The sequence below is a fragment of the Lissotriton helveticus genome, chromosome 12, assembly GCF_964261635.1.
Source record: "Lissotriton helveticus chromosome 12, aLisHel1.1, whole genome shotgun sequence".
NCBI classification, from domain to species: Eukaryota; Metazoa; Chordata; class Amphibia; order Caudata; family Salamandridae; genus Lissotriton; species Lissotriton helveticus.
Window position 1 is genome coordinate 64,290,242 of NC_136073.1, and position 20,300 is coordinate 64,310,541.

At 43.7% G+C, this 20,300-nt stretch overlaps 1 protein-coding gene across 3 annotated transcripts in view; it reads right to left on the bottom strand.

Moving 5' to 3' along the window:
* Window positions 1-20,300, bottom strand: part of LOC144799022 (alpha-2,8-sialyltransferase 8F-like) — a 654,797-nt gene that overhangs the window by 461,799 nt on the left and 172,698 nt on the right. The gene's annotated exons all lie outside the window — the stretch shown is intronic.

Genomic DNA, 20,300 nt, shown 5'->3' on the forward strand with positions numbered 1-20,300 from the left:
CAGCAGATGTACCAGTATGCACAGTCTGAGTATCCAGAGTACCAGCAGTATTCATGAAACAGCCTAGAGAGGGAGGTAGGCTTGCCTCTCATCGAGATACCTGTAGATCAAGAAGGTCCCTACGTTCACAGTCAAGTATTAGGGAAAGACAGAAAGTTTTTGATTGATACAGGGGCAAGTAGGACCACAATTAGTCACGCCGAAGTTCCAGGGGCTCCGCTCTCAGGCTCAAGAAATGTTTCCCTTGGATTTTCAGGAAAACCTATCGTAAATGAGATTTCAAAGCCAGTTACTCTAGAAGTAGGTCCATTGTCCCGTACTACTGATCTGTTACTTACTAAGTCATGTCCAGAAAACCTGTTAGGCATTAAGACACTGAAAGAGTTAGGTGCAGTTATATGCTGTTCCCCAGAGGGAATACGATTGTTCCTACGTGACTTTAAGGGTCACTATGTATTACGAGATTTTGATTCAAGACTGTCTAATGTTCCACAGCATCTATGGGCGCAAGGTCCAACTGATGTAGGTTATATGCAAATCACACCCTATCGTGTGACTCTTAAACCAGGTGTAGTGTTACCACGAATCAGACAGTACAGATTGCCACCTGAGGCTGTAGCAGCCTTATCCAAAATTATTGACGAGCTCATCGCTCAAGGAGTAGTTGTAGAAACTGACTCCAACGTATGTAATTCTCCGATCATTCCAGTCATGAAACGTACTGATCCAAATGCACCCCCAGTATATCGATTAGTGATCGACCTACGAGAGCTTAATAAATGTATTATTCCGCAGTACCCAGTTGTCCCAGACATCTCTTCCCTATTGACAGCCATTGATTCCGAAGCCACGTTCTTTACAGTAATAGACCTCAAGAACGCATTTTTCAGTGTCCCTATTCATTCAGACGTCAGTTCCTTTTCGGATTCTGTTTAAATGGAAGGAGCTATATGTTTACACGCGCTCCTCAAGGTTTCACAGAAAGTCCTAGTATTTACAGTCAAGCACTCAAGAGACAACTAGACAACATTCACATGCCAACTGACACTGCCCTGCTCCAGTATGTCGATGATTTACTGATCACAGCCCGTTCTGAACGTGCTTGCGAGCGAGCATCCCTTACAGTTTTGTATTTCCTAGCCGAGATGGGCCACAAGGTGTCCCCTTCGAAGCTTCAATTCTGTGTCCAGCAAGTGGTCTACTTAGGACACTTACTGTCCAAGAGGGGTAGGCAGTTGACACCAGACCGTATCCAGTTAATAGCGAGTCTTCCTCAGCCCAAGACCCAGAAGGAGGTACGTGCTTTTATCGGCCTTACTTCTTATTGTAGACAATGGATTCCTCAGTATGCATTTCTAGCCAAGCCACTGATACAGTTAACGACACAGGAGGCAGCCGCATCGACTGTTCTCCCTTGGACATCTGAACATACACTTAGTTTCAACGAGTTAAAGAAAGCTTTATGCCAAGCTCCAGTTCTAGCCACACCGAACTACAGTAAGCCTTTTACACTTTTCGTCACAGAACGTGAAGGTACAGCATTATCTGTTCTCACACAAGATCAAGCAGGACAATACAAGCCCTGTGCTTATTTTTCGAGCACATTAGATCCTGTAGCCCAGGCTCTGCCTGCGTGCCTCAAGTCAGTTGCAGCCACAGCACTAGCTATTAGGCAAAGTGATTCCATAGTTTTAGGACACTCCTTGACGGTACAAGTTCCACATTCCGTGGAAGTTCTTTTAAACCGAACACAAACTCAGCACTTGACAATTGCACGTTTAACAGGTTATGAATTGACACTGTTCCAGCCACACATAGAAATCAGACGCTGCAACATTTTAAATCCTGCTACACTGTTACCATCAGCTAATTCGAATTCTGACCCACATGACTGTGTGGAAGTAGTTAACATTACGACAAAGCCAAGACAAGATCTGACAGATACTCCGTTACCAGATCCCGACCTGACACTTTATGTGGATGGTTCATGTATGAGAACTAGTACAGGAGAACTAGTCGCCGCGTATGCAGTGACTACTGACACTGACGTTATTGAAACACACCGTATTGACATTCTGTCCGCTCAAGCAGCAGAGCTAGTTGCTCTGACACAAGCCTGCATACACGCCAGGAACTTGAAAGTTAATGTTTACACAGATTCACGTTATGCATTTGGAGTTGTACACGACTTTGGAGTGCTCTGGCAGGAGAGAGGTTTCATGACTTCTCATGGAACCAAGATTCAGCATGGTCTCCTTATTCAAGCTCTGTTAGATGCCATACATTTACCGACATCTATTGCTATCATGAAGTGCAAAGCACATACGAAAGTTACTGACATTATTTCCCAAGGTAATGATCTAGCAGATCGCACAGCCAAGCTTACAGCACAGACTCCAGACATTCAAGTTAATCCGACACAGACACACACTCCAGATCCGACTACATGTATGACAGTTAAGGACCCTACACAAGATGTCATAGATATCCAGTTACATGCTACTCCCGATGAAATCAAGAAATGGTCCGAACAAGGAGGGGTCCAGACAGATCAAGGATGGGTAACGAAGGGTAGAACCACATGGTTTCTCCCCGACTCTATGGTTCAAGTCATTATTAATACCGTACATAGTCCAGCACATTTAGGAGAAAAAGCCATGTTAGACAGTATCCAGAACATTTGGTTCAACAAGCATTTACGAGCTGCAGCCAAGCAGAAAGTCCGTACCTGTATGATATGTTGTCAGTTCAATCCAGGTAAAAGTGTCCCGGTGGAACAAGGTGGTTTCCAGCCTCCTGACCACCCTTTTGAAGTCCTCCAGATGGATTATATTCAGATGGAGCGATGTCGAGGTTTCAAGTATGTCCTTGTAGTTGTATGCGCTTTGTCCAGGTGGACAGAAGCATATCCAGTCCCAGATTACACAGCCGCGACCACTGCCAAGCAGTTGGTTCGTGAGTTCTTCCCCCGTTATGGACTCCCTAGAGTCGTATATTCTGATAACGGCCAGCCATTCTCCTCAGAGTTAATGAAGCACGTTTCCCTTTTGCTAGGGTACCAGTGGAAGTTCCATTGTGTACGCCATCCTGAAGCAGCCGGTCTCGTAGAGAGACATAACCAAACCCTGAAAATCCGCATCGCCAAAATATGTCAAGAAAAAGGTGTGGACTGGCTAGTAGCTCTGCCAGTTGCTCTATTTTATATGCGCATGGTCGCACATTCCAGATCAGGTCTGTCCCCGTATGAGGTCGTTTTCGGCCGCCCCCCAAATATGTGGGGTACTCCTAGACCCCGAAGTATTACCGATGTTTCAAGTAATATGCTGACAGATTACCTAGCTTCCTTGATGTCTGCCCTCAACTCATGTCGTTCACAGGTTGCCGCCGCATTTCCAGACAATACCGAGGTGGCACCGCATGAAATCGTTCCAGGATCCATGGTGATGGTCCGCAACTTTGACAGATCAAGTCCGCTGGAGCCTCGATGGAAAGAGCCCCGACAGGTCCTCCTCACCACCCGTACAGCCGTGAAGTTGGAAGGACGCAAAGGCTGGGTGCACCTTTCTCATGTTAAACTTTTTAAAGGACTGAAACCCGTCTTTAAGAACATTTCCCAGGATTTGAAGGATTGCCAGAATATTGTTCTCAAGGACTGTCCCGCAAATGACATTGATTCAAAACCCCCCCTGTTAGAGAAAACTCCGCAGCAGGAGTATAAACAGAAACTACGGTCTAGTAAATTAAGTCAGCCAGTTTGATTGTCTAAGTCCTCCCCTAGGTGAAACGGTTAGACTGTTTCTGACATGTATAAAATAGACCCCCATAGTGAGAGAGTTAGTCAAAACTCAATTCGATGTATCGTTTTTCTATGTTTCATATTGTTTTCCAGCCTTATGATTTCCTGCACCAGTTATGCATTTTACCTGTGTTTCCCAGTTTCTCATGTAAATACGTCTTCCAATGTTACAGCAGAGCACACGTTTAGTGATCTGCCCCCTCATGAACTGTCCTACCGCCTCGCAATGCGTAATAACTCATTTATCCGTATGTTACATTACTCACACCAGACCAGCAATGCCACTAATTGTTGGGTGTGTGGTCGACTCCCCCCTTTCCAGACACCGAAGGGAGTTCTGCCACTCTTTCCTTATCCTTTTTCACATAATGGTTCGTGTGGAGCATGGTCCACGTTAACGTCATCCTTAACAGATATGTCTTTTCTTAACAGTACATGTTTCCCAGACAAGCAAGGTCTCCCTCACCGAACAGGTTTAGATCTAGAAAATGAAGTGTATAATTTAGGTAATTATTCGTCGAATTTCATGGTCTTGAATGTTCAGTCTGATACTACTCCAGACTTACCTGCTATTTCAGTACTACCAGTCAAAGGCGAATTATGTGTCCGAAATAATGGTCCGTACATGTAGGACATAGTGATGGTTCTACTATTGTCAAGTATAGTGACAGTGGGAAATCTATTTTCAAAGCTTCACGTCATTCATATTTTATTTGTGGTCAAACTGCATATATTCGTCTGCCCCTCGATTGGGAGGGAACCTGTTACATTGCCTTCCTACTGCCACCTGTTTTTCTAGCCCCACCTGATTATCATAGAAATACACATCTAGTACACGTTAGACATAGAAGGGAGTCCCCAATTGTCGATTATACTGAAACTACTCTAGAACAATATACCGATTTCAATAAAGGTTTCTTCTTCTTTATAGGACCTGTCCAGAATAGTAAGTTAATCCGTAGGTTAACAAGAACCCTTGAAGCTGTAGTAAATGAGACTGCCTCTGCTCTAGGTAACTTAACTGAAGAGCAATCTGCTATGAGATTTGTCGTTTTGCAAAATCGTCTCGTCCTTGACGTCATACTGGCCGATAGGGGCGGGGCCTGTAGAGTCATCGGATCTAGTTGCTGCATTTTCATTCCAAATAACGCGCCGTCTGTCTATTCAGCTATAACCAGACTCCATAAAATTGCCCATCTGTTACACCAAGATCCAGGCACCTGGACATGGTCCGGTTGGTTCTGGAATATAATTTCCGCATGGGGATGGAAAATATTGTCCTTCCTAGGTATTGCAGTAGCGATCATATTCAGCTGCTGCCTCTGTATACAATGTGGCCCTGCGATTTGCGGCATTTGTGCTACCTCTTGTATTCCTAGTCCCAAGCCCCGTTCTAAATCCCGTTCCAAGAGAATTCGAGACGAGCAAATGATACTGTATGAAATGATAGATGGTATCATGAATATTGATGTTTCCTGATGGAAACGTAGTGACAAGGAGGGAATGTGGAAAAGTAAATTTTGCCATGTTCTGTGTCCCTACGTGTCATCCATCATATGTTATGTGTGCATGATCAAATATGCATATGCATTCCCCATGTCCGATTAATGACGCAATTATAGTTGTGTCCACCTCTGGTATGCCAGTTTCCAGTCTTCGTGAATACTACGAATATTAGGCCTATGTAAAGCTACGTTGCCACGTTTCTCAGTGTGCACGTTATTCCATTATAAAGTCCCCGTTTCTAGGCCTCAAAAGGGCCCGGACACCAGATTCAGCTCCTGTCTCCTGAAGCCTCGCTGAGGAGGGATACAGCCCCCACCTGTATCCTCGACCCTTCACTTACTTCCTGCCTCGCAGTGCCCGGCCCAGCCTGGCCCAGCCTCTGAGTCTGCCAAGAATATGTTATGAGTCCAGTTATCAGTTCAGTTCTCCTTCTCTGCATTCCTAAGCTACTGAACTGCATCAATAGTTTCCGTCATTGTCTAGCCTTCACGTCTCCACGTTAGAGAAATACTGTATTAATGGTCATTTAATATTCTTCATCACGCACTACATGTAGAATAATGCATGGTCCAGTCTCAGAATCAAGTTAGCCTTTCCCCTCCTGACTTCTAGTTTATATCAACATGTTCTCTAAACATCAGATACTAGATACTGTTTAGGTACATGTCGCTCCGACCCTCCAGACTTCAGTCTCTGCTCCTAGCACAGAGTTCATAGCCCCCAGCTTCTCCTAGTGATACGTCATTGCTAGTTTGCGCGCACCACCAGGTTAGAGGTCCCGGCTCCTCAGGCAGCCCCCTCCATGGTTTCCGCCCCATTCATGACATATTCTGTTACGTTTGCATCACATGTCTATGTATATGCCCAGTTACACCTACTTTTGCCCTTATCTTTCGCGACTGCTACGCGTCACGCCTTCTGCTCCACCCACTGCTACGCCTACTGCAATGTAATGCTATGTGTTTGCGTTATGTATATATGCTCATGTATTGTTATTAAAAGTCAGCGCGCTCATCCCAGGTCGAGCCCCAGCAGCTGCTGGGCCCTGTCATCCCATTCCTATGCAGGTTGTCCTGTTCCTGTCCTTATGCTGTATTAAACCTGCAAAACTCCTACTACCTCGAATCTTGACTCTTATTTATTGAGCTATCTGTTATGATATATGTCTAGTCAAAAAATAGGGTATTATTTATTTATTTACCACAGCCTGACTGCCAAAGAAAGGAGAGAGGACCTTTGTGTGTACTTTCATCAACTTGTAAGGATCTCCAACGGCTTGAGAAAAGAGCTTGCCTCCTGCTGAAGTCTCAGGGACAACAGACTTCACCCACCAGCTTCCCAAGAGTTTTTTTGAAATGCCTGCAGTTGTGTTGGACTTTCTGAGGAACTGTGTATCGCAAGGAGCTGTAAGCGCAACTCACGAGCAAGAAGCGTGACGCACAACTGCCGCTGTCGCTTTACAACACGAGAGCGCCTCGCATCACCGGAGAAGAGGATAGATGTCGCAGCAGATGCCGCCGCTTCACCAGGAAACGTGTCACAGAGCCTGTCGGGGCCCCAAGCACCACTGAGTCATCGCAGGGCCCCCAAAGCGCTTCTGCATCGCCGGAAAAGAGGATCAATATCCCAGCAGACGCCGCCACATCACTGGGAGATGTGGCTCACATCGTTGTCAAAGCACCGCGTATCGCCGGAGAAGAGGATCGATGTTGCAGCAGACGCCACCACATCACCGGGAAGCGTGTTGCAGGGCCTGTCACGGCGCGCATCGTTGTCAAAGCACCTCACATCGCTGGAGAAGAGGATTGACGTCGCAGCAGACACCGCTGCATCACCGGGAAGCGTGTCGCAGGGCCTGTCATAGTCCACATCGTATCACACCAAGAAGAAGACAACATCTTTATTTCTTTTCACCAAATCTTCTTCGCATCACTGCGTTGCTCGCCGCATCGCCACGGAAGCGCAGTAAGAAACCAACTCATCACCTCCCCTCGCAAAGAAGAACCGATGCATCACCGTTCTTGCGTGTAAGAAACTGACACATCACCTTCCCTGCAACACTTTCGTTGTATTGCGTTACGCATTTTCAGGTATATTGACTCAAAGTGTCGCATTTTACATCCAAGTGAGAACTAAGCGAATTCTACCATTTTAAGTACTGTATTGTGGATTTTTGTCGTTTGTGGGCTTGTGTTAAATCTATATAAAAGATACTTATTTTTAATATACAACTTGTGTGGTGTCCATCTGTAGTGTTGTTATTGGGTTACTGTATGTGTTCACAAATGCTTTACACACTGCCTCTGAGAAAAACCTGTCTGCTCGTGCCAAGCTACCAAGGGGGTGAGCAGGGGTATTTTAGGAGTGTACCCCCTTACCCTGACTAGACGCAAGGGTCCCTATTTGCCACAGGTACCTTCCTATGCCAACTTGAGGCTTTGTATTCAACTCTCCTGAAAGAATATAAACAAGAGATTCTCCATTCCAAGGAAGAATATTTCTCTTATAAAATTCTCAACTCTTCAAATAAATCTAGAGAGATTTTCTCCATAGTTAAGGAGCTCTCTAACCCAGACAGGATCATGCCGAAGCTAGCTTTCACAGAGAAAATAGCGGTCATTAAAGCCAGCATCCCTTCTTCCACGCCTCCCATATCTGTCTCAAACATTTGCCAGAATCCAAATCAGTTGGATCAAATCCCTCCGATCACAAAAGAGACTTTTCTTGACTTACTCAAAAAGGTTGGCTCCGGTTCTCCAACTGATTGCTGTCCCCCTCATGTACTTCAAGGAGCGGTCACCATTTGCCTTGATCCCCCTCTCTCATTTCTCAATAAATCACTTTGCCTCAGAATAGTACCCAATGTATTCAATAGCGCAGCAATTCTTCCTATCTTGAAGAAACCGGGCATCGAATCCATCGGTGCCCTATTTCACTGTTGCCTTACCTGGGCAGAGTCCTGGAGGTTCATGTGGCAAACTGCCTCAGTTCATTTTTTTAACACTGCCAAGTTCTAGATTCCCATCAGGCAGGTTTTAGACCCACCCACTCTACGGATTCTGTCATTTTGACAGTTCTGGATGAACTCAGGACAGGAGCCGACAGGAGTGACCCCTAGGCCCTGCTCCTTCTGGACCTGTCAGCTGCATTCAACACGGTCGATCACAATATTTTGGTCGACCGTGTCAGAAATTCCAGGATCCAGGGTCTGGCATTGGAGTGGCTCTCCACTTTTCTTAGCAACCTGTTCCAAGCAGTTCGGCTTGGCAATTTCTCCTCCAGAAAAAGGGAACTGACTTGTGGGGTTCCCCAGGGCTCTTCTTTGTCCCCTCTCTTTTCAATTTGTACCTCTGTCCCCTCATCTTCTCTCTAAGAGAAAGAAAGATTGGAACATACAACTATGCTGAAGATCTTCAATTGGGGTTTGACATCAACTCATCAGCATCTACAGTTCTTAACTTTCAAGCCACCGTCATAAGTGACTACATGAATTACAACCAACTTAAGTTGAACCCAGACAAAACTGAGCTGATTCCTACGGGTGGACTTTCCAACCCGTGGCACTCCAACTTTTGGCCATCCTCTCTGGGCAACTCCCCTGTGCCAGCCAGCTCCGCCAAAAGTTTGGGTAAATTGATTTCTAACGATCTGTCACTTAACGCCCAGATCGGCTCCGTGGTTTCCTCTAGCTTCTTTCAATTGAGGAGAATTAGAAAGATCAGCAGATTCCTGTCCAGGGAAGCCCTGACCCTGGTTATCTTAGCGTTAGTTATCCCCCGATTGGACTATGTAAAATTCATTGTATGTTGGCATCCCAGCCTACCAACTGAGACGCCTCCAATTGGTTCAGAACCAAACCGCCAGACTTATCTTTCATCTACCCAAGTGCCAGCATTTTAGACCTGTCATGAAGTAGCTACATTGGCTTCCTGTGGCCAAGAGGAGTGCTTTTAAGCTGGGATGCACTATCTTTACAGCTCTTCACGCAATAGTCCAACCTTCATTTCTTCTAGGATCCAATGCTGCATCCCTTCTCGAGACCTGCAATCCTCCCACCTGAATCTGCAAGTGATACCCTCTTTCAAACGCAAGAAGCATGGCGGCTCCAGATTTGCCACCCTGGTCCCACAAATTTGGAACTCCCTTCCTGTGGAGTTGAGGTCGGTGTCCTCCTATGCCCAGTTCAGGAAACTGCTTAAGACACGGCTGTTTGCTCAAGCATATAGTGACCTAATTTAGATCCCGTGGTTCCTCTCTCCCCGCCGTCCTTAGCGCCATGAAACCGTCTGTTGAACATGCGCTCTATAAGTGACTATAACATAACATAACTCTGCTCTATTTTACCCCACTCCACTCCAATCTACCTCAATCCACCCCACTACAATGTACCCCACCAAAACCCCGTCCACTCCGATCTACCTGAATCCTCTCCAATCTACCCCACTTCATTCTACTCTGCTCCAATCTATCTCAGTCCAATTTACTCCAACCAAACTCCACTGAAATCTCTCCAACTCCTCTCTACTCTAATCTACCCCACTACAATCTGCCACAATCTACTCCATTCCAATCTAACAAAATCAACTCCACTCTAATCTACCACAACATACCCACTTCAATCTACCACATTCCACTCCACTCTATCCCACTCCACTCAAACCCACTCCACGCCAATTCACCCCACGCCAACAAACCCCACCCTTCTCTCCCCAATCTAACCTACTCCAATCTACACCTCCCCAGTTTACCACACCACAATACACCCCACTCCATTCTAGCCCTATCTATTTCACTCCAATCTACTCCACTCAACCGCAATCTATCCCACTCCACCCCACCTAACTCTACCCCACCCCACCGTACCCCACTTCAGTCCAAACCATGTCACTCCAATCTACTCCACTCCACTCTAGTCTATTCCTCTCCACTCCAATGTAGCCCAGTCTACCCCTCCCCACTCCACTTCACTAAAATCTATCCCAGTCTACTCCACTCCAACCTACAGTACTCCACTACAATCTACCCTACCACTTCACTGTACTCGAATAGGACACGTTACTCTGCAGGTGTTTACAATGCGTGCTATTACCCCGCACTTTTTACTCCGCAAAATATTTTACAACGCAATCCATTACAACACGTTCCCTATTACAATGCAATTTACTATTCTAACTCCACTGGGGCGTTGCTTTGAGGAATGCGTTGTAATGGTTTGCGTTGTAAAGCCCTGCGTTGTAAAAGATTTCACAGAGTAAAAAATGTGGGATAATGGCATGCATTGTAACATATTCTTGGTAAAGGATGTTCACCCTCTACTCCAATTGTCCCTAGTCCAATTTACTCCATTCTATTCCAATTTACTCTACCTCAAACTCCACTACAATCTCTCCTGTCTAATCTACCCCACTCCACTCCACTCCAATCTACCACGATTTGCAAGCAAAGCTTACAAACAATAGACTCTCAAGATTTAAGTATTGTCATATAGTGAACGGGGGCAAGAACAGAATGGGAGGAAGAATTACAAAGTATCTGGACCGAGAACAAAGAGGTATCTAAATGGTACTGGATTTTGGAACAAAATGTTTATTCCCCTCCACAACACACACACACACACATTGCCAGAGGAGATTTGGAAACTGGACCTGCGCATGTCAGAATTACTACACCTTTGGCAAGTATCGAAGTCTACGCCTAGGTCACCTGTGAGATCTGCACATTTGTTTACCTTGTACGGGGTTTACTGGCCTCCAAAGAAGTTATCGAAACTGGTAGGGCAGAAAACGAGGTGTTGTTTCGAAATGTGCCCGCAAGATGGCCGCCGATGTTGATCTACTCTGGCAGTGTCCAGGAATCCAACTCTTCTGACAAGAAGCGGGTAAGATTTTAACAGAAGTAACGGAAAGAGATATAGAGGTAAGCCTGACTCTATAGGATGAAGTGTTAAAGGGGAAATTGGTAAAATCTCAATCCCAATTACTTATTATTCTTATAATAATTGCACACAGAGACATCTGCATACATGGATATCTACCACTGAATGGGTTAACTCAGCGAAGCGTATTGGCAGGATGGAATGTATAAATGGTTCATTCAAGATGTAGGAACCCTTCTCCTCACTCTAGTCAAGTTAGCACTTCAATTGAGAAGGGTCAAAATTCCACAAGGCCAGTTAATGTGTTTTTAATAGTCCAAGGATTAAAGACAAACCTCAACTTAGTAGGAGTTGAGCGGTGGATCCCAAAAACCTTCGATTAATTGTTTGAAGGAGGCTTGATTTAGGAGGTCAGAAGCCTTAATGGCTGTGGGCTACGTTTGGAGTTTAAAATGTACCTCCCACCTATTGTCGCATATGAGGAATTAAAAAAAAAATGTATTTTTGGGGCACATCTTCTACGATGGGCAAATGACTCCAGACCCAGACAAGGTGCAAGCACTGCCATCCACATGCTCCACCCAAGATGTTACCATACTGCAATCCTTTCTAAGCATGGCCAGTTACTGATTTAGGTACAATTGCAACTTTGCTACAGTAATTGCCCCATTGAGAGACTTGACAAAGTGAAAGGTACCATTTCAGTGGTCTCGGGAATACGATCAGAGTATCAAAGACATTAAACATGCGATTGAGAATACCACTGCAGTGGCCTACTTTGACCCCAGTTACATGCCGAAATAACGGTTGATGCAAATCTGGTAGGGCTAGGGGCAATCCTTACTCAACACAATGGGCTTCCAAATGCTTAGAGACATATTGTAGCCTATGCCAGTCGAAGCCTGTCTGAAACAGAGCGTGCCTACCCTCAGTCAGAAAAGGAGAGTCTGGCTGTGGTATGGGCCTGTGGACATTTTCATGTATTCCTCTACAGAAAACTTTTCACTGTCATCATAGACCACCTGGCAAAGCATACCATTTTTGTAAACTGAAGGCTAAGATGCCTCCTCGCTTGAGAGGTGGGGGTTGAGACTGCAAGAGTACAACGATGAGCTTGTGCACAGACCATGGAAGGATCAAAACCCAATAGATTACTTTTCACGTGTGCCGCTACATCATCACAGTCATATCATCCAAGACAGCTGAAGCCTATCTCAAATTTATTGTGAGATTCAGCACACCAGCAGCTCTGTCTGGGAAACAAGTCATTGCTGCCCCCAATGCTTATAAAGACATGACCATAATCAAAGAACTTACTATCATGCAATCATGGAGGAGAAATACCCGGCCCCTTGCCAATTACGTTGAATTCCAAAAGTTCAAACATTTACAGGATGAGTGAGTAATTCACCCAAGAAGGTGTAATACTGCGAAGCTCAAGAATTGTCACTCCTGGAATCCTAAGAGAGCAGGTCATCAAGCTGGCCCACGAAGGACACCTTGGTATTGTGTCCACCAAGAGAGCCTTAAGATTTCGACTGTTGTTTCCTCAGCTAGATGGCCGAGATTGAGAAGGAAATGAAGGCATGCCACACTTGCAATTTTTTGTCTCCTAAGTTGACCTAGCACCCAGGGACAATGTCTAACCTTCCTGCGCATGCTTGGGAGAGGATTGCAGCAGTCGACTTTTTTAGGCCTTAAGAAAATGGATATCACATTTACGTTTTCCTTAGGTGAAAGACCTATCTTTGCCAACCTATGACAATGTCATATTACGGCTTGATGACATCTTTGCAACCTGAGGCATCCCTGAAATCCTCAAATCTGATAACAGCCTTCCCTTTAACAGCAAAGAGTTAAAAGAATTTCTTGACCAACATTTGATTAGTGAATACTGACTGAGTTAGAGACACTGACCCAACTCGGAAAAAAAACTGAAAATGTATGTAGATCTGTGTTGCCATACCTGGGAGAGAACGTTTGGCAGAGGTGACTGGGTTCATTTAAGCAGAGAAGAAAACGGAAAACACACACTCATTTTGCCTCTGATCCTTTGCAGATAGTGGCGTGCAAGGGACATATGATAACAGCACATCGTCCTGGATAACCCATCACTCGGGACACGTCACATTTCAGACACCTGTTGAGTTCTGAAACCATGCGTGAAGCACCTCTGCCAGCAGATCCACATCAAGCACCTGACCCAATGTTACGGTTGTCTGATGTGGGTGGACGCAAAATGGTTTGTTTCGCTTGCACACTGTTTTGTGCTTATTAAACCAGTTGTGGCGTGCTCTAGGGTGTACCCTCCTTCAAGGTACTAGTAAATCAAATGTCAAGCGTGACCCTTAATTGAGTGACGTCCCCTAGTCACAGCAAAGTCCCAAATCTTGGGTTAACAAATTCAAAAAGTTCCAAAGAAAACGGTTCAAATTAGGTGAAGATTCAAAATGCGTTTATTCGCATTATAACGTTTGTGGAATTAATTCACAACAGCATTCAAAATAATCCAGTCTTTGAATTAGTACTTCATTTTCCAAATCAATATTTTGTTGTCCGGAGGTCCCGGAGGTGTGAATTAATTCCACAAACGTTATAATGCGAATAAACGCATTTTGAATCTTCACCTAATTTGAACCGTTTTCTTTGGAACTTTTTAAATTTGTTAACCCAAGATTTGGGACTTTGCTGTGACTAAGGGACGTCACTCAATTAAGGGTCACGCTTGACATTTGATGTGGGTGGACCTCAATCATCTCGGATCACCCAGTCCGGCTGATAAGTTTGAACACCTCGCCGACTAATTGAAGAAATGTGATTTTCGTGATGCTCACCACTTTTTTATTTAACAAAGGAGGAGATGTAGCATATTGATGTTATACGCATTAGGACCGTCATGGGTCTGTGGCGGACCCTGAACAGAACATACGTCATCTGTGGGCAGGTGTTAGGGTGTGGTTAATGTTAAGTATAAGATAATGTGCAGTGTATGCTGAGGAATAAAGAAGCATTAGACTGCAGATCCCGTGTGGTGTATTTCCTTCTCATGCTCCAGGGCTGGAGAAGACACTACAGGTAATACTGCACACAGTATTACCAATATTAAGTGGTATGTTATGTTATGTTAAAATTATTTATAGAGCACACTTTCACCAGGCGGTTTCATGGCGCTGCATGTACTAAAGCACAATTTGTTTTCACATCTAGAATGAGGAATAACATGGGGACAGTGGTGTTACTGACACCTTTTTCTGCATATTTTATGAATACTGACCTGTTTCCCAGGCATATTACCACCTATTGTTTGCTGGTGCATGAGTGACCAGGAAATACCAGGGCCCTTGTATTTCCATAGGCGTCAAAATCAGTACTAGAGGGCCACTTGTATTTGATTTGTAAATATCTTGAGGATATCATCTTTATATCTGTGAAGCATAGCTATTGCCAGTCTTAAACATCTCACAAGAGGGTAGCATTTATCTATAACCAGGGGATACAGCAATTGGAGCGTGTAAGCACTGAAGCAGCGATATCCAAACTTTTTAGAAGCACTGCCCAATTTTTAGAACAAACTTTTGCATCTTTAACCCCTTAGCTGTGGGGCTGATTCCCCTGCTGTGCTGGAGGCGCGGGGGGCATGCACAGCGCCCCGGTGCTCATGAAGAGCTCAGCTCGTCATGAGCCACGGTGCTCGTGTGCTCATGACGAGCTCAGCTCGTCACGGCCACACCCGTTTGTGTAGAACGCTCAGCACAGCAGGGGAATTAGCCCCGCGTGTGAGCATTCTAACGGTCATGCCGAGCTCAGCTCGTCATGAGCCACGGTGCTCGTGTGCTCATGACGAGCTCAGCTCGTCACGGCCACACCCGTTTGTGTAGAACGCTCAGCACAGCAGGGGAATTAGCCCCGCGTGGGAGCGTTCTAACGGTCATGCCGAGCTCAGCTCGTCATGAGCATGGGAGGGGTTAATGGGCAAGAGGTGGGTGATTTTTTTCATGTAACTAAAGCAATGTGTGTTAGAACACTGTCATTTACAGGCAGCACATTTTCCATTAAAATGGCCACTAAATTCGCACAGACACAGTTTTACCGTAGAAACTATACTGCACACCGATGATAATGCGTGGAAATTGGGTTTCAGAGAATATTTATCATTTGTGCATGACCAAGTAAAGTGTCTTTATTTGTTTTCATCCTATTATAATCTTTGTTTCCATCACACTTCTGAATTACAAAAAATGTACCTTGTTTTTGCTTTCCTAACTGCTGGATGTGTACAATTTACTTACAGGTTGTGCTTAATTTGAGCCGGTGGTTGCCAATGGGGGCCACTAGCACTCATTTATGGGAACAGCCACTTATTTTTCTGCATCAGGCATCAATGAGTGCAAGAGAAGGAAAAATACAGAAAACAACAAGTCAGAGGAAGAGAATGAGAATGATGGAAAAACCTTCAGAAAGGGAGAAAGAAGGAACCTGCAGGAGTGAGATAGATAGGCAGGGAGTGTCTGGCAGTGGCTTAAACAGGCTTTAGGTGTATTTAGGACTACACAACTTTAATATTAGGGGCACCGACATTCAACTGCTCTGGCTAATCAGCTTTTGGCGGACCCGTGGGTCCTGACCCATAATTTGGAAGTACTGCATTAAGGGCCTCCTTACGAGGTGAATTATAATTCTCATGGGCCAGTAACAGCAGGCTGAAAAATACCATGGTTAAAGTGATAGTATAGCTAGATGTTGAAATGAGACACAAGCTAATGTTAAAAAAAACAGAAAAACAATGAAACACACTGGGTATAGTTCAGTGAACGCACTATAAATTGTACCCCTATCATGCACTGCTTATGACCTCACATATCTCATCACTCATGACATTAAATTACATCCTTGAGGACCTCAATGGTTATATTTAAATAGCAACATTGTTGAACTTACTAATGAGAACAACCAATGATTCTGAACGAGACTTTGTGAACGAAGAGTAATACACCAACCTATATCAATAACTGTGGACTCGTATAAGCTTGTATGCAAGCTTTTAAGGATGCAAAAGAAATTGGATATTTCAGAAGATAAACACTGTCCAGAGATGTCATTGTCTTTTTACTTATATTAACCCAAAGGATGGGTGGGCATCTGGCCGCTGAACATCATTGAATAGACTGATTGTTCAACCTTAACTGTCAAGGGACAAATGTAGAGCTAGTAGGGTGTTAGGTGGTCATGGAGGGGTGGACATAGGCCCTGTGACCAACCCCCCTGTTTGTATGGCCAAAACCATCCACAGTGCTGGTTGGCCATAAATGGACGGTTGTAAATGGTGTCTGGTTATAGGGCAAGCTCCCCACCCAACCCCTATGGTATGTTGGATTGGGTCCGGTGTGACAACCGGCTTTTCAGACAACCTGAACTGTATATGTCTAAAGTTTGTGTATGGGGTGGCTTGGCCGCTTGTGTAGGGCTGGGAGCAGATCCTTGCCACAAGCTAAACCCTGTGTCAAACTAGTTCTATTTATGGTTGACGATCATGTGCAGTGGAGGTTTGATGCTTGCGGAGGGTTAGTTGCAGCCCCCTACTGGAGTCTGAGCATGGTGTCTAAGTCTTGATGCAGATTAGATACAGACTATTTTTGGAAGTTATGACAGAGATGTTATGAGTGATGTCATCAACAATATCATTCAACATGTCATGAGCAATGTAATATATGAGGTCATAAACAGTACATGATGGGGAACAAGCTACAGTTACTTTACTAAATTCTAACTGGCAAATTTCAGTGTTTTTTTGTTTGTTTTTTAACATTAGGTCCTGTTTTATTCCAACACCTAACTATAAGGTCCCTTTAACTGTTGATATTTTTAAGAGAAATTTAATTTTTTTTTCAAAAGGAAGGTCAGGTCTTAGCTCAAAGTCACTTTAACCTTTGCTTTTTCAGTGAATAGATTAATATATTTGCCTACTAAAATGTTCCTGTTTTAAAATTAGGGAGCTGCTAAGTGACAAAGAATATGGGCAAGCAGAGGAAACAGATGTGAAAAGGGGATTCTGTACTTAAGAAGGCATCTCTCTTTTTAACAATTTTTTGCCCATTTAAAAATACATTATACTTTAAATTAATAAAAACGCATACTTTCCATCACATTTTAACCTGCTGGTTTAATGCCTATATTAACATCTCAATTCTCATTGACTTCAGTCTGCTCCACAGAAGAGGCTTTATATTCAGCAGCTCCTATTCCAATAGAATGGGGTTTAAGTGTGCTTCACTTTTGTCTTGACTACAAAATGTTAGCACTCTAGTTGTTCAATACAACTCTCTGGTGACGCTGCCATTGACTACTAGGGAGTTAACTGACAGACTGATGCTGGTGTTGGAAGTACATGTTTTACTTTTCAGTCAGAATGTTTCACGAAAATTGATAAGGAAGATATATATAAGATCCCCCACAAAATATGCCCTCATTTTAGTTTTGTACAGCACTAACCGGTTCTACAAGCAAAATAAAACCTCTCATTTTGTTCATTTACTGCAGTATCCTCTGTACGAAATTCCTTTCTGTTTTACAGCTTTGATTCCATCAAGATTGTGTTGAGGTGCCATGCTTTTGTCATACATACAAAATGTTAGCGGTCTAGTTGTTCTTTAAAAAACTGTGTTAAGATGCAGTGGAGCGCTGGTGTGGACATTCAACTGCCTGGACACTACTGCTCTTGGAAGTAAATAGATGTTTTACTCAGAATGTCAGACTTTGTTCTCACATGGTTGAGGAAGATAGTGTACATTTGTAAGCAGTTTGATCTCATGAGGGAAAACATTGTTTTCTCAAACATGTTTCATCAAATCCCAAAAGAGAGTCAGAATTTTTCACAGGATAAAATCACCTGAGAGCTCACCATAATTCCTAAAATGATATAACACAATCAATAAATGATATATATTGTGTCTAAAATCTGTTATCACGTTTCATACGTGTTCCTGTTTGTGACCTTCAAAAGCAGGTTTCACTACAATGTATAGCAACGAGAACCACTTAATGGCTGCCACAACATATTGGTCAGGTTGTGCCCAACCAATCAGGATAGACTGGACCCTTTTAAATTGGTTAATCAGAGCGTATCTATACACCAGCAATTCATATATAGCTAACTTTTTAACTTCCTCATGCCCAAACAAGCCGATTTTAAATGCAATTTTTAAAGAATTTGGGAACATTCAGATCAGTCACTTTTTCTGTTTTGAACCGCTATGTTTCCTATGGGAATTAACATAGGAAATAACACTTCTGGGACCCTTCCTCCCCCTTTTTCTCAGCCCTCGCTTGATGGATCAGCGCAAAGCTTTCCATGAAGGAACCAGGGTAGATTAACTTTGTTTTAGAAGTTTCTTGCCGATTCATCAAACAAGACCAAAGTTATTAGCAAAACCAATAGAAAAACAAACTTCCTACTTAAACTCTAACTTAGCTATAACTGCACAATGGTGGGTGCTTTGTGTACTATATATAAGCCACGTATGACATCTAAAATGACATAATTGATGACATCATAGATGCCATCATCTAACCTACTGCTCCTCAAATTACTCTATAAATGGTGGATCATTTAAAAGACAAAGTTGAGATTAAATGGTTCACAAACATATACAACATACATTGACTTTATGCACAGAAGCACTGTAAATCCAAAGACAAGTCTGAATCAATATGGTAAATATCATATGGTTCACTCTTTAGCTAATTGAGACGTTTTAAGTGCAAGCAGTACTTAATTTAAACAAGCTTAACACTTACCGCAACTAGAGCAAGTGCATACATACCTATCAGACAGGTTGTGCCTTAAATCAAATATCTATTGCCAAAATATATGAAAAAACTAAGGCTTCTCCTTGTTTCACCTGTGGATTTCTATGCACATACTGACATTATAGAGTTCTGATGTAGTGCGATCAACAATTTGTGTGTTAACTGCAGATTTATAAAGTGCAGACATTTATGTGCAGAAGTTCAGTGAAAATTCTGAGACATTTATACATTGTTGTAGAATACATAATGTACAGCCGACCTACTTTACAAATGGTTTAAGTTTCATTGTAATTGTAAGAGTTGTTCTACAGCTGTTCTGCTCATTTAAGGAATATGCGTAGGGTAGATTAAGAAACTAGGAAGGACCATTCATAGGGCCTGGCTGTGCATGCCTCATCATTAGCCAATGTATAGATATGAAGCCGTTATCTTAAAACTCTATGTCAGGTGCGGTATTTAACAGGCATATCTCATTAAGGTAAATAATGACCAAACACATTTTTTAACTGTAATCAAGGTGAAATAAGTTGCTAGCCACATTAATGCCTAGAGAGCTACTATGTTTCTTACACACCTGAATACCACTAGAAACAGTTCTAATATCTACTAAATGTAGGTGATTTCACAGATATGCTTCATGTTCTGCATGTTGCCAAAGGTTATGCCCATTAGCATTTCAGAGCTGATAGAAAACTGGGTCTAGGTGTAGCTTCCTGAATACTAACCAGTTAGAGAAGAGTATAGCACACTCTCATTTTGATTGGAAGATGTTATCAGTGATAGATGCACCCAGCCCCCTTGGGTGGAAATCCCCCTGCTAATCAAGGCCTTTGGCCATGTGCAGCGATGCATTGACCACATGACGGAGCTCAGGCCAGGCTCTGGGCCCAACCCTCCAAGGACAGCCAATACCCCACTAAGCACAGCCTTCATGTGTGGGCAGGCCCTGCACCTAACCCTTTACCACAGACGACCAACCACCGAAATGGGTCATTTTCTTGTGAAAACAAATGCCACTCTACTGAAAAATGGTACCACAAGCGGTAGCATGTTGTGAAGGCGACAAAGTGCCTGTTGTGTGACATGGCCCCTGCTGCACTCAACAGAGGAAACATAGCACATGACTCAAGAGAGGTAAAGCTTGGGGCGTGTCACAATGCCTCTTCCCTCCTAAATCGGCTGTTTCAGCAATGTACTACACCCAGATCCCTCCCCCCTCAAAAACGGTTTCAGCACCACCATAACATTTGCCCAATACCCCCGACCTAACCTTTTTGGCCATGCACATTCAATAGATAGAGGTCATAGGATCTCTAC